We start from the raw sequence: 10959 nt of genomic DNA on the forward strand, positions 1-10959 counted from the left end.
GGCTAAAGTAGATAAGGATAATGGGGTAACAAAAGTTACAAGAGCTAATAAGTAGCCTGATCTAATGGGCCAATCAACTTTATAACTTATAGAGATCTCTGTGTGATTGATTTTCTCTTGGACTTGCTGACAGTGGGGTACTGGGCAGGAACAGAAACCCCAACAAGCCGGCCCCTCATGCTACACCTGCTGAATGGCCAGAAAGTTTAGGGGAAAGAGGAGTGCCTGAGCTCCCCTTCTGGGGCATTAGACTGGCCACTGGTCAGGCACTCAACTCCTCTTAGTTTATTTTCTATTGTCATGATGAGATATCACAACCAAAGCAACTTATAAAAGAAAATGTTTACTGGGGCTCACAGTTTCAGAGAGTTCATGACCATTATGACAAGGAGTATGACAGCAGGTAGGCATGGTGCTGGAGCAGTACCATGTAGCTGATAGCTTAAATATTAATCCACATATACAAAGTGGAGAAATAGATATAACTGAGAATGGATTAGGTTTTTGAAACCTCAACACTCACCCCTCCAAGTTACACATGTCCTCTATCAAGGCCACATCTCATAATCCTTCCCAAGCAGTTCTACCAACTAAGGACCCAATATTCAAACATATGAGCCTGTGGAGGTCATTCTCATTTAAAGTACCACATTCTACTCCCTGACCCCCTTAGGCTGTGACCATATAGTAATACAGAAATGCATTTAGGACAACTTCAGAAATTTCCAAGTCTTTCAGTCTAAACACTATTTCAAAGTACGAAGTCTTTTATGAGATTCAGAACAATCTCTTAATTGCTACCCCTATAAGATAAAAAAGCAAATTACATTCTTCCAACATATAATAGTATTACAATATCCATTACCATTGAAAAAGGAAGGAACAGAACTACAGTGAGGATATAATGGACCAATGCAAGATGGAAACCCAGCAAGTTAAACTCCAAATCACGAAGCTCTGTGTCCAGTGTCAAATGACTTACATGGTTTTATCCTTCCAGCTATTCTGACTGCAACATGACCTTTCTTTTTTGGATTGGTGGAACTCCCCTTGGCAGGTCTTCTACAGTTGTAGTTCTGAGGTCTCCAGCACAACCCAGGCTTCACCTTCACACCTTCACACAATGGCCACACTGGGTTTCCTTGCAGAGAAGCTTTTCTTAACAGAAAAAGATTCCACAAACCTTTTACTCTGTATCCTCCATGACTCTAAAGTCAGAACTACATAGCTGATGCCATCAAATTCTGCTTGCTGTTTAGGATAAAACTTGACTCCCTCAAATTACATTTGTATAAGCCTTGACTTGTTGTTGCTGTTTAGGACCAAATACTTCCTTAGACCTTTTCTTTTTACAAGTTGCAGGAATAGCTGTGTGAGGTGTCCCTGAGGACACCATTCCCTTTACCACCCTTCCCTCATTCTCCTTATCGCTTTCAGCATAAATCAAGTCTTCAATATTAAATTTCCTGGTGTTCCTTTTCTCTTCAAACTGTACATTTTGTATTTTCCCCTACTTGCCTTTTTTCAATAAAACCAACTTGACCAGGTCTGTGACAGCAATATCTGGTATCAAATTCTGTCTTAGTTACATTTCTATTGCCATGATGAGATACTATGTTCAAAGTAGTTTTAAAATGTTTATTGAGACTCCTTATTCTAGGGGATCAAAATCCATGATCTCCATGGCAGGAAGCACAGCAGCAGGTAGGCAGACATGGCTCTAGAGCAGTACCTGAGAGCTTACATCTTATCTTCAGGTACATGGCAAAAAAGGTCTCAGCTGGCAAGAGATCCAGGCTGGTACCTCACCTCCATAGCCTATGACATGAGAAGGCCATTATAGAGTCTTATAACCCTGAAAGTGTGAAGAGTCCATAGCCACAAACTCCCCTGCAGTCCAGGTTCAGAAGGTGGGGAACTGTTGTCATTTGCCATTTAGAATCTAGGCTCTTTGAATATTAATTATTTTTACTTCTAAGATTTCAATCAATCATGGATCTGAGGTGATTTGATTAAGCTCAAAGGTCATGTGTAGAGGCTAGCCCATTCCATGTTAATCAAGTTTCCAGCACTGTAACAAAATACCTGATGTAATCAGTTTTAAAAGGTAAAGTTGATTTTAGCTCACAGATTTAGCTAAGAGCTTCCAGACCGTGATAATTTGGCCCTTTTGTTTTGGACCTGTGGTGAAGAAGTACATTGTGGTGAGGAAATGTGTGGCAGAATAATGATGCATACCTTATGATGGCTAGGAAGCAAATAAAGAGGAAGATCAGAGGCCAGTGTACTAGTATCTTAACAGACACACATGTCCAATGACCTAACTTCTTACCACTGGGCTCTACCTCTTCCTAATAGGATATTCAGTTACCAATAGTGTCACAGGCTGAAGACAAGGCCTCAAACACACTGACCTGAATACTTAATATCCAAGTATAACACATATAACTACCAAATATCTTGGGAGTGCTAGAGTAAAGCGGAAAGTCACATGTGGTTTGAGACCATTGAGAATACATGATTAAGTGAGAACTATTGCAGCTCTGAAGTGTTTAAACTCACTTAATCTCAACTGGCTTTATCAGTCATATCAGATGAACTACATAATGGAGAAATCATTTTGGTTTTATTTGCTTTTATTTGCTTGTTTATTTGTTTGTGGTACTGAGGATTGGTCCCAGTGCCTTGCACATACTTGGAAAAGGCTCTACCAGTGAGCCACCAAGATCCCCTAGCTTTTATTACTTTAGATTGAAAGTAGAGAAATGTATTCAGAGTCATACCCGGAAGTATTTATTAAAGGATTATGACTTAGAAATATGGAGTAACATCAGAATTTGACACATTTCTTCTCAAAGAAATGTATTTTACGTGTGTTTGGGGAGAACATGTTTTCCCAAGGAGCTTTGCTCCCGCAAGCCATGTGCACATTCTTGAAAGCAGGATCCACATTTTGTTTTACAATACCAGTCTAATATCCGATGGATACTGCAAAATGCTGCTGTTACATAGCCTGGCATAATTAACTCCCATTTCTTGGGTGTAGTTTCCAAAATGGTCCTCTACTTTTATTCTTATTGCTTCTACATGAGTCTCTATGTGGCCCTCAGCATTGCTTTATAACATAGCCATTTCATTTTCCTTTTCAGAACCCTCCACTAAATTCTCACTTGTGCTTTCAATAAAAATTTTAAAAAATCCCTGTCAAGGTCTTACATGATGATAGCACCCTGTTCCATTTCTGCTTCATCACCTACTTCTTCCCTCATTTACCCAACCCCAGCTTCCTTAATTCTCCTTGAATATGTTTGAGGTCTTTTTCACCCCAGGACCTCTTTTTTCTCTGCAATTTTCTCTCCACTTTAGTCTTGGTATGATTGGTTTACATTTTTCCTACAATCTCCCATCTGCATTTTACTTAATTATAAGTACTAAAGTAGACAATTTGTACTATCACCTCTCCCTGTGTTATTTCTTTGACACAAATGAGTACATCAACTTAGTTTTTCTGGTTTTCTCAACTAAAATGTTCTTTGTATCAGTTTAATTAGTGCAAGGCTTTTGGAGACATAGTCAGTAGAGTCAAGTGAGTAAGGGAGAAGTAGGAAGGAAGGAAGGAAGGAAGGAAGGAAAAAGGGAAGGAAGGAAGGAAGGAAGGAAGGAAGGAAAAAGGGAAGGAAGGAAGGAAAGATGGAAGAAAGAAAGATGGATGCATAGGTGTTGTGGATAGAAATGTTACTGGGTATTAAGCAGCAGAATAGATGGTGACACTAATGAAAGAATGGATGGATGGAAGGATGGGTGTGGAAATGGATAGATTGATAAAGGTAATGAAAAATGAATGGGTGTGTGGGTGAATGGGTAGATAAAGACATAGGATAAAGATTAGTGATAAAGGTTGCTTAACAACATTGGACAGAATGTATTAGCAGGATTTGCCTCTTATATAGTACATTTGTGGTCTGCTGCTGTGAGAGAGATGAGGAAGGTAAGTGGAAGTTTCTGAGAAAAAGGAGAGAAGTTCATGAAAAGTAGAAGATGGAAACAGAATTTGACCCTCAGATGTCCTATGGTGAGCATCAGTCAGAGTAGCCTGGACTTCCCAGCTAAGTCACAGTGTCCATCACTGACCTCCTCCTTATTTTCACAGCAAAACTGTTATCACCCTTCTCGCTGCAAGAGGGTGAAGTGGGCATCACTGAGAATGAGTTCTGCAATGCCTTATATGGGCAAAGACCTGGCCAAAACAAGGACTATGTGCATGAGGAAATGCTGTGTGCCGGGGGCCTCTCCACAGGAAAGTCCATATGCCGGGTGAGTAAGGCAGTCGTGTATTTTCCCCATGTCTATTCTATCTCAGTTTCTCCAGGAGTGGCTGTATTGTCCTCTAGTCTTTGTGGAGACCCCCACACTTCTTGTTTCATTACCTCTACTTGTTTTCCTTGGGTTCATGCCAATAGTCTCAATAGTCTCCTCCTCAATAGTCTCCTTGAGGATAGCTTTAGCAAATCCTAACATCAATTTTCTGTTGCATATCTTAAACTTTTTATTGAAGCATAACACATACACAAATATATAATTTCTAAGTAAACAGTTTGTTAATGTTTTCAGTGCTGACTTAGTATGCTTCTGGTACCCATCTCCCTTTCTTGCCACTAAGTGCATTTTGTATGTTCATTGTTATATGCTGTCTCCTGTGAGGTTTCATTTAAGTTTCTCACTTTGTTTGTTGTTTAAGTTTCTCACTTTGTTGTCAGTTTCTTATGGGAGCTCTTTATACAGTATAAGAAGTAAACTCACAATTGGACATAATAGATTTTCTGGGGAAACTGTGCCAGAGAAGAAAAATAGTTGGTCTGAAGTGAAGTGGCACAACCAGGGAACAGATATCTGGATTCTGATGCCTTCCCCATCTCTGCAAGCTTCAGACTCCTGTACGGACATAGTCCCCATTATAGGCTGGATTTCCCATGGGATTTTCCTAAAGGGCTTTCACAAATGCAGTAACTTTAGGAAGTGTTCTGAAGACTCCATTGTCCAGTGAAATGAGCTGTCTTTACCCAGTCAAGGGATGGGCATATTTTTTCATGAGTTCCAGTTCACAAGTTGAAAAAATAGACCTAACCAAGGTTACCAAAGGCAGAGGAGTTGACTGAATATATTACATCAGCTCAAGGTTTACAGAGCCAGGACCTACACATAGGTTAGCAGAACTAGCTTTCTTACAAGTCCCTAAACTTTCCCTTCTAGACATGAGGCATGGTAAGCAAAAAAAAGAGCCCATAAGTTTTCAGCTTGTCCTCATCTGTCTGGGCTCTGTAGGATCCTAACATGCAGTTGGTATTTGTGACTTTTTACACACTAACTACTCTCTTTCTCCTTGGGGTGATTCTGGGGATCCCCTCATCTGCCACCAAACCAGTTCATAGGTCCTGGTAGGACTGGCTAGTTGGGGTCTGGACTGTTGGCATCCCATTTACCCCAGCGTCTTTACCAGGGTCACCTACTTCACTGACTGGATCAGCCAAGTCTAGGGACTTACTCCACTTTTAGAATCTGGATCTGTGTCTCCTCACACAGCACTACAACCTAGGCCTCTTGGAACTGCTGGCTCCCCACAAACATACAGCATCTTCATAGTTGCACAAATCTGGTTTCTGTTGGTATTTATCCCTGATGCTCAAGACCAGGCTCCAGGGTGAGCATCGGGTTTTTGGGCATTCCTTGCTCAGGCTTCCCTAAGCTATAGCCTCTACTCTTTAGTTTACCATCTGAATATTTTCCTCAGCATATCTGTTCATTCACTGCCACTACTAAAACAAGCCTAGAAAAGCCGAGCAATAAAGCCTCATCCTCCCTCAACTTTGATTGCATACCTTGTAGGGTTCCCATATCCTTCGGTGGTCAGACTTACCCTAGAGTTAGACATCAGACCTTGAAAGGGAGTAGATGGAACATTGCAAGGAAATTCTCCTTGAGGAAAAGGCAAGGAAATGAGGATGTGCCTAATTGGGTAGGAAAATGGGGGCATGCCCACTACAGGGATACTGAGGAGTAAGGATGCTTCTCCGAAAGAAAGTGACATTGCTATGGCCTTGTCCCTGCTGTGAGGAATACCAAATCCTTCAGGGAAAGTAGAATTTTACACCTGGCCTTCAAGTACAAGGGAGTAAGGGCCTCTTTCTGGAGGTGGGGCGACAGCACTCCTGGGATTTCAAGGAGAAAGAACAAATTCACAGGGAACCTAAAAGATTGAAGTGATTTTGTAAGTTTGGGGTGCTAGGATCAGGTCAAAAGGATAGAAATGTGACTTGTGGCTAAAAGTCTCAATGAATGTGGGGGACTAGAGCATTAGTCAAAAGCAGATAAAAACTGTTGTAGTAGCTGGATTAAAATCAAACATGAAGTCAACCATACTCAAGTTTCTACTCTAGGTTAATACTGAGCATCATCCTCGCCTATTTTCAGGGGCCCCATTCTTTCTATGAACCTGGTCCCTAATGTTTGAAGCCCAGACCACACCTGCCTCTGTGCACACTTGATATAACCTTGTCTGTTTGGTTGACCCAGGACTTAGTAATCAAGGAATAATTAAAACAACAAAAATGGTCTTCTGGATCCATTCTTTAGGCAATTGTACCTGACACAGAATACTTATATGGCCAGTAGGAGTTAAGAGACCTCACAATGCTGCCCAACCCAGTCTTTAGAATACGCGGTAAAGAGGAGAGCTTCTGTTTATCCCCAGGTCCATAGGAACCAGACAGCACTTACAAGGTTCAATACAAATCCTTTCTAATCATGGTGTTGTCTGATGGGTTTGTGTTCACTAGCAGCAGTGTCCTCGTTTTCAATCTTTTACTGCCTGTGCAATAGGGTGTCCATCACAAAAGGATCCCAGTCTCAGCCACAGGAGATGGTCTATAGAGTACTTGTCTATCACAAAAGCCCAAGTTTGATCCCTAGTGCTGCATAAACAAGGCATGTTGACAAACACCTGTTATCCCAGGAGTTAAGAGGTAGAATCAGGAAGATCAGATGTTCAACACCATTCTCAGTTGTATAATAAGTTCCAAATGGGCCTGAGATGCATAAAAGCATACCTTAACACCTCCCTCAACACACATAAGAACCCCCTCCCCAGTACACACATATGAGAGTATCTTCTTAGTTCATTCTTGCTGGAGAATTTTTTTTGGAAGATCCTGCATCTGACCACAGCTCCACTTCTGAGGTACTGCTACAACTGGTTGTACATCTATATTCACATTAGACCTTGCTACTTTAAGGTCTATGGAATTAAGAATGCAAACACTTCACTTAATAACAAGCTTGGTTATGGAGTCTTGCAGCAAAGTTCATTAGGACTCTGAGATGCCAGTTAACAAACTCTTCCTTTCGTTGAGGGCTATAAAGTCTGGGGAAGAGTTAGCCTGACAGTGGTGTGGTAAGTGAAGCTCAGGTGACTTAGTGTGGATTATAAGTTTCCTCACTGGCCCAACAATTAACATGACACCCCCAGAGTAGCTGGACTCAAGAAACCTGGGTGTCATTGGGCCTGGCATGGGTTTTTAAAACCTCAAAAACAAACCCCAGTGACACAATTCTTTCAACAAAGCCACATGTCCTAATTATTCTAATCCTCTCAGAGTTCCACTTCCTGGTTACTAAGCATTCTAAAATATGAGCCTATGGGAGCCATTCTTATTCAAACCACCACAATATCCTTACAGTCTAAACCACTGATCTCAACTTATAAGTAGCCCACTGAAGAACACAACCAAAACTCAGCTCTAGCTCAGCCTAATTTATCTGTTACTTGATACCATCTGAAGTACTTACTATTCATATTCTTGTGAGTAACTACACAGGGAAGGGTATCAGTAGTAAGTAGTAGAATAGGAATCAAATCCCAGAGACTTCATGAGAGGGCTTGAACACATGTAGGCTTGTCATAGACCGTACCTATATGACTGCTGCCTAAGCCTCAGATTTCTAGTAAAGCCTTAGTCTGAGCTATACTAAGAATGAGCATCAGACATCCACTTAGGGAGATATATGGTATAAGATCAGAAAGCCTGAGGTTGGGCTTGCCAGACACAAGGGATTCACCAGATGGGAGGATAAGAAAGATCTACGATTTTCCCTGAATTCCATGATGATGCTATAGTTACTGTTCATACTACCAAAGAAAAGCTTGGTCTTGCTTTGGAGTAAAAAGAAATGAACTGACTTCAGTGAGAGGCTTTGCATTCCAATCTGGAACAGATGGTGCTGGGAATGTAACCAAATGCAACTGAGTTTCCAACTTGGTAAAGACAAAGTCAAATTAGGCACAGCTATGATATCAGAGTAGAACAAAATTATCTGCACAAGTGAGTACAGCATAAACATAATTTCCAAAATAATGTTTTCCACTAAACAAAGGAAGCATGGGGATTTTTTATTTTTATTTTCCAAGACAGAGTTTCTCCATAGCTTTGGAACCTGTCCTAGAACTAGCTCTTGTAGACTTGTTTGGCCTCAGACTCACAGAGATCCACCTGCCTCTGCCTCCTGCATGCTAGGAATAAAGGTGAGCACCACCACAGCCTGGTTATCAGGGGATTTTATTGTGGGGGGCTATATGTATATGTGGACAGGCTAGTTCTTAAACATTATGAGCTTCAGGTCTATATATATATATATATGTATACATATATATATATATATATATATATATGACTACTGTAGACACATTTTAGGGATCATATTTAGTTCACAATCTCAGAACAAATACATGATCAATGTGGTAAACAGAAATTCCTCTGGGTGCATTCAGTCTGTACTATAACATATTAGCAAAAAATAAGATATTTTGAAGCTACATTAATATGAGTTTACTTCTAAGAAACTTTTGAAGTTAAGGGGAAGATAGGCCATAGGATCACATGGGGGCAGTCTAACACTGTAACTTGAGGAGATATATACATAGGTAATTGTATCATGAATAAAATAAATAAAGTTGATATTTGCACTTTATGTAGCCTAAAAGATAATGTTCCTTTGAACCACAGTCAAAACAATTAAACAAACAGACCAGCAAGAAAAATAAGGAAAAGATAGACATTCTTTGTGATATTTTATACAATTTCGTTGAATGTGATTTTCAGCTTTTGGTTATAACAAAAGAACTTTCAAAATAAGATTTAAGCTATATAAACAAGCTAAGTATGGCAGTGAGTTAAAAGGATTCATTACTGTTTCAGCTTTACTATTGGAATTTTTGTTGGCTCATAGGACAGGCGTTTTAAAAGCTATTAGATAAACGGCCTGCCCCTTTAAGATGCTAATAGAATGAAACTCTTTCTTTAAACATTTGCTATTGATGTGATGTTTTTAATAAATTTCTGAGGCCTGCAACACATTTCCAATCAGTAATTGATCAATTTATGCATTTCCTTGTTCTAGAGGACCTGGCAGACCCGTAAGGGATTGGATGTGTGTTATATACATAGGACAAAGCCTATTCCTGATTATGTCTTGTACCTACATAAATAATGAAGTCAATTCTTTATCATCTGATATAAATTGAGTGGTTTCAATATGCAAAATAACTCTGCATATTGTAAATCAGTAACTATATTAAGAGGTTCTTTAAAATCCCTTAGCACCATAAGAATGGCATATAATTCTGCCTTCTGGACAGAATTCTAAGGGCTTTGTTCCACCTTACTCAGTTCTTCTGATTTGTAACATGGCTTCCCTGATTTATTTGCATCAGTATAAAATATATGGGCACCAGTTAATAGAGCATCACATACAATTCGAGGAAGAATCCAAGAAGTTCTCTTTATAAGGTTAAATCTATTGCTTTTGGGATAGTTGCTGTGAATTTCTCCCAAAGAATTAGCACAAGCTCTTTGCCATGGTTCATTGCCTTCCCATAACCTTTTTATCTCATCAGTAGTGAAAGGCACTATAATATCTGCTGGATCTATACCTGGTAGTTGACGAAGTCTCAGTTTACCTTTTATAATTAATTCAGAGACCTTTTCCACATAAGTTTTTAATTTTTTACTTGGTTTATGTGGTATAAAAATCCATTCTAAGATAATATCTTCCCTCTGCATTAAAATTCCCATAAGAGAAATTCTGGAAGGCAGTATGACTAGGATACAACTAAGACTTGGATTCACCCTATCCACATGTGCCTCCTGTAACTTTTCCTCATTCATTGTCAGTTCCTTTTCTGTTTCAGGTGTTAATTCTCTGAAACTATTCAAATCTTTATTACCATCTAAGGTTTTGTTTAAATGAATTATTAGATCAGGTGTTATCCCAACAGCCAGTCATAGACTGGAAATATCTCCTAACCATCTTTGAAAGCCATTAAGAGTCTGTAATTGGTCTCTCCCCTAATTTGTGTCTTTTGGGTTCTAATTTTCTGTAAACCTGTTCTGTAACCTAGGTAATTAACAGAATCTCCTCTTTGAATCATTTCAGGAGCAATTTGTAGCCCTCATTTAGGCAAAACTTTCTTTACTTCCTCAAACATTCTTTCTAAAGTATCTGCTTTTGAATCAGAAAACAAAATGTCACCCATGTAATGGTAGATTATAGACTTAGGAAATTTTTTATTTATTATTTCCAATGGATGACTGACAAAGTATTGGCACAAGGTGCAGTTATTGAGCATTCCCTGTGGGAGGACGGTCCATTGGTATCTCCTAGTAGGCTGAGAATTATTTTAAGTAGGTGCTCTGAAGGCAAATTTTTCCCTATCCTTTTCTTAAAAAGGTACACTGAAGAAACAATTATTTAAATCAATAACTATGAGAGGCCATCCTTTTGACAACATTGACAGCAGAGGAATTCCAGATTGTAAGGGGCCCGTAGGTCCAATAACCTTGTTGATAGCTCTGAGATATGTCACCATTCTCCATTTTCCAGATTTCTTTTTAACAGATACCAGAGAAT

This window comes from Myodes glareolus, unplaced genomic scaffold (assembly GCF_982192425.1).
Source record: "Myodes glareolus unplaced genomic scaffold, mMyoGla1.1 HAP1_SCAFFOLD_34, whole genome shotgun sequence".
Lineage (NCBI taxonomy): Eukaryota > Metazoa > Chordata > Mammalia > Rodentia > Cricetidae > Myodes > Myodes glareolus.